Source organism: Lynx rufus, unplaced genomic scaffold (assembly GCF_022079265.1).
Source record: "Lynx rufus isolate CCGP_SWC_20201006 ecotype Redwood Valley unplaced genomic scaffold, mLynRuf1.p SCAF_13, whole genome shotgun sequence".
Lineage (NCBI taxonomy): Eukaryota > Metazoa > Chordata > Mammalia > Carnivora > Felidae > Lynx > Lynx rufus.
This window is the reverse complement of record NW_025814827.1, coordinates 44573792-44578587: the sequence shown is the minus strand read 5'-3', so window position 1 is coordinate 44578587 and position 4796 is coordinate 44573792. Positions and strand designations below refer to the sequence as shown.

The window sequence follows — 4796 nt, the reverse complement described above, 5'->3', positions numbered from 1 at the left end:
AAGTTTCTGTGGATAGGTCTGCTGCAATCCTGATCTGTCTTCCCTTGTAGGTTAAGGACTTTTTTTTCCCTTGTTGCTCTCATGATTCTCTCCTTGCCTGAGTATTTTGCGAATTTGAGTATGATATGCCTTGTTGATGGTCACTTTTTGTTCAGTCTAATGGGGGTCCTCTGTGCTTCCTGGATTTTGATGTCTGTGTCTTTCCCCAGGTTAGGAAAGTTTTCTGCTATGATTTCCTCACATAAGCCTTCTACCGCTATTTCTCTCTCTTCCTCTTCTGGGACTCCTATGATTCTGATGATGTTCTTTTTTAATGGTTCACTGATTTCTCTAATTCTTAAATCGTGCTCTTTTGTCTTCATCTCCCTCTTTTTTTCTGCTTCATTATTCTCTATAAGTTTGTCCTCTATATCACTGATTTTCTGTTCTACCTCGTCCATCCTTGCACCGCTGCATCCATCCATGATTGCAGTTCATTTATAGCATTTTTAATTTCATTCTGGCTGTTTTTTACTTCTTTTATCTCTGCAAAAAGGGATTAGGATCTGTGTTGGTTAAATCCCTGGCTGTCTTTTCTTTGTGTTCTTTCTTTTGGGGTAAATTCCTTCGTTTTGTCATTTTGAAGGGAGACAATGAATTAATGAGGTAGAAAAATTAAAATTAAAAACATTAAAATTAAAAAATATTAAAATTTAAAACTTAAACACACACACACACACACAAATCAAATAAATGATGCTAGATCCTAGGTGTGTTTTGGTTTGGGTGTTGAAAGTGGTTTGACAGATTAGAGAAAAAAAGGTGGAAAGAAAAAAAAGGAAATCATTTGAGAATATGAAAAAATTAATACACTGAGGTAGGCTAAAATGAGATGATGGGAGTAAAATAGAATTTGAAAAAATTTACACACGAGTAAAGAATATAGTAGAAAAATTAAAAAAAATATTTGTAATATTAAATAAAAATAAAAAATTAATTTTTCTCTTTCTGTATTCAAGAAAAAGAAAAGAAAAAAGAAAAAAAGAGAAAAAGAAGGAAATCATTTGAAAATTTGAAAAAAATGAATACACTGACATAGACTAAAATAAAATGATGGAAGTAAAATAGAATTTGAAAAAGTTTACATAAAAGTGAAAAATATAGTCAAATAAATTAAAGAAAAATATTTTTAACAGAAATTGAAAGTAAAAATGAAGTTTTTCTCTTTCTGCATTCAAGAAAAATAAAAGAAATGAAAAAGAAAAAAGAAAAAGAAAAAAAGGAAATCGTTTGAAAATTTGAAAAAGTGAATATACTGATGTAGACTAAAATAAAATGATGGCAGTGAAATGGAATTTGAAAAAATTTACATAAAAGTAAAAAATATAGAAAAAAATTAAAGAAAAATATTTTTAATAAAAATTGAACAAAAAATGAATTTTTTCTTTTCCCATATTCAAGAAAAAGAAAAGTGGAAAAGAGAAAAAAAAAAGAAAAAAATTGAATTGATGATGGACCTACTAACAGATTGAAATAGGACTTAAATTACTTTGTTTTCCCCTAGAAGTCAGACTATGAAGCGCTTTATAGTCCATAAACTAAGCAGGCAGTAAGACTTGTGTTCTTGAAGACTGAGGTTGGCCCAGTTGGGTGGGTATCAGTGTAATGGCTCCATTCTCCACTAGATGACACTGCTAGCCTACTGGGTTGGAGTGCTGTGGCGCCTGTACGTGCGTATGCACATGCGCGGAAGTGGTGAAAATGGTGTCACCCAGCTACCCAGTTCTAGTATTGGAACTCTGTTCTCCCCAATCAGCAATCATGCACCTGTCCTCTGTCTTCAGCTTTCGTCCACTCCCCACTTTTTCACTGTCTGTGACCAAGCCCCAGGCAGTACCTCTCTCCTGAGTTTTGTCTCAGTTGCAGCTGTGTTTCCCGGCCCCCTACCTCTGAAGGAACTGAGGCTTTGACCTATTCTGCGCCCCTGCCAGCAGTGGCCGAATAAGCAATGGCTGAATGTCAGCTGCACCCAGGAATGCTTGCTGGACCCTGCTGCTGCTGATGACCTGAGGCTGCGGCCAGGTGTCAGCCCACCCCAGAAAAAGTTCATGAGATAGTGTAGCAGCAGCTTTTCAGGGATTATGGAAAATCACAACACACATCTGGCACCAGGCTTCACCCTTAACGACCTTGTTCCAGCACCAGCGAATGTGGCCGTTCTCTGGGTCTGCTGGGACCAGGTGGCTTCAACAATCTCTACCAAATGTCCTTCCAGCAGTGGAACTGCTTTTCCCCATGTGGCCCAAGAACCTCCCAGACCCCGCTCTGCTCCTGGGGATTTGCCCTTCCCACCAGAGCACTGCCAGGTATGGAGCTGAAGAGTTGCAGACTTTGTGCTCCCCTTGTTTACAGTCTTAATGGAATTTAAACCCTCTCTTTCTCCTTTCTCCCTTTTTAGTTTAGTCCCTGCAGCTGTTTTCCACTTTCTCTCTAGCTGCTTTTTGGGAGGGAGGGGTGCTTTTCCCATGTTCTCCCCGCCCCCTCCTGCCCTGTCTCCTTCCTCTCTCCACCCGCAAAAGTACCTCCCTGCCCACCATGGCCTCTTGCTCCCCAAGTTCACCTCTCCGCGCTGTGTACCTGCTGAATTCTGTGGTTCAGGTTGTGCAAATTGTTGTGTTAATCCTCAGATCAGTTTTCTAGGTGTGCAGGATGGTTTAGTGTTGGTCTGGCTGTATTTCTTGGATGCGAGACACACAGAAAACTTCCATGCTGTTCCGCCATCTTGGCTCCCTCCAAAGAACCATTTTAAATGGATTCTTTCCTTTGTTTCTTTGTCTTTATTACCTTAATTTTAGCACTGATTATGACTATTTTTGTCCTCCTACTTTTTTTTACTCTTACTCTCTTTTAAAACTTTCTGGTTGAATGTTTAGCTCATTACATTCAGTCTTTTAATTTACATATTTGTAAGGTATCAAAAGTTCTCTGTGTGCTGCTTAGGTTCATTGCTCAAGTTTTAAAATTTATACCTTTCATGATTGTTCAGTTGGAAGTATTTTAACAATTCCGTTATAATTTTTTTTCTGGTTCATAAATAATTTTATTTTTTAAGTTTATGAATTTATTTTGAGTGAGAGAGAGAAAGCAGGGGAGAAGTAGAGAGAGAGGGAGAGAGAGAATCTCAAGAAGACTCCTTGCTGTCAGTGCAGAACCTGATGCAGGGCTCGAACTCATGAACCTGAGCCAAAATCATGACCTGAGATTATGACCTGAGTGAAATCCAGAGTCAGACATTTCGCTGACTGACCTGCTCAGGTGCCCCTTGTTCATAAATTATTTAGGAGTGCATTTCTTTTTATTTAAAGTTGGCTTTTTTATGAATAGTATCTAACTTTATTAATTGTAATAAAAACACATGATATCACTATATGATATTGATTCTTGAATACTTATTGAGATTTGCTTTTTTGTGGTAAATATTACTGATTATTTCTTATTTTAAACATTATTTTTAACTTTTATTTATTTTTGAGAGACAGAGACAGAGTGAAAGTGGGGAAGAGGCAGAGAGAGAAGGAGACAGATCCAAAGCAGGCACCAGGCCCTGAGCTGTCAGCACAGAGTCCGATGTGGGGCTCAAACCTATACACCCTGAGATCATGACCTGAACCTAAGTCTGACACTGAACTGACTGAGCCATCCAGGCACCTCTATTTCTGGTTCGTTCTTTCTTTTTTTCTTTCTTTCTTTCTTTCTTTCTTTCTTTCTTTCTTTCTTTCTTTCTTTCCCTTTCTTTCTTTCTTTCTTTCCCTTTCTTTCTTTCTTTCTTTCTTTTAATTTTTAATGTTTATTTATTTTGAGAGAGAGACAGACAGAGCATGAATTGGGGAGGGGTGGAGAGAGAGAGAGACAGAGAATATGAAACAACTCCAGGCTCTGAGCATAGAGCTCAATATGGGGCTCGAACCCACGAACGGTGAGATCATGACCTGAGCTGAAGTCTAGTGATTAACCAAATGAGCCACCCATGCATCCCTATTTCTGATTATTTATTAAGGATAAATTTCCTAATATAGAGCTTTCTTCTGGGCCACTGACATGCCATCCAGACTGAGGAAGACCCGGAAACTTCGGGGCCACGTGAGCCATGGCCATGGCTGCGTCGGTAAGCACCGGAAGCACCCAGGAGGCTGGGGTAATGCTGGTGGCATGCATCACCACAGGATCAACTTTGACAAATATCATCCAGGTTACTTTGGAAAAGTTGGTATGAGGCATTACCACTTAAAAAGGAACCAGAGTTTCTGCCCAACTGTTAACCTTGATAAACTGTGAACCTTGGTCAGTAAGGAGAAATGGGTAAATGCTGCCAAAAACAAGACTGGAGCTGCTCCTATCATTGATGTGGTGCGATTGGGCTACTACAAAGTATTGGGAAAGGGAAAGCTCCCCAAACAGCCTGTCATTGTGAAGGCCAAATTCTTCAGTAAAAGAGCTGAGGAAAAGATTAAGGGTGTGGGGGAGCCTGTGTCTTAGTAGCCTGAAGCCACATGGAGAGAGGTTCATTAAATACTAACAACTGCTTTTCTTTTCTGGTCTGGGTGTAAGTTCTTTAGCACCCCTACCTCTCTATCTGTACATTGGAAAGTCACCTAACAGATCCAGGAGTAAGGGTATGAGGGCCCGAGCTCCTTTTGCCAACTCCCCTCAGAAAATGTGCAAGAGATAGCACCAGTACTTAAAGGACTTGGCCCTACCTTGAACATTTATAAAGTGAGAATATTTGTCGATAGCATATTTGTGTATCTTAGAGTTGA

The 4796-nt window shown here is 39.2% G+C and overlaps 1 pseudogene; it reads left to right on the top strand.

Annotated features, from left to right (window-relative positions):
- Window positions 1-4077: 4077 nt before the first annotated feature.
- LOC124508787 (60S ribosomal protein L27a-like) lies at window positions 4078-4523 on the top strand (annotated as a pseudogene).
- The last annotated feature ends 273 nt before the right edge of the window (window positions 4524-4796 follow it).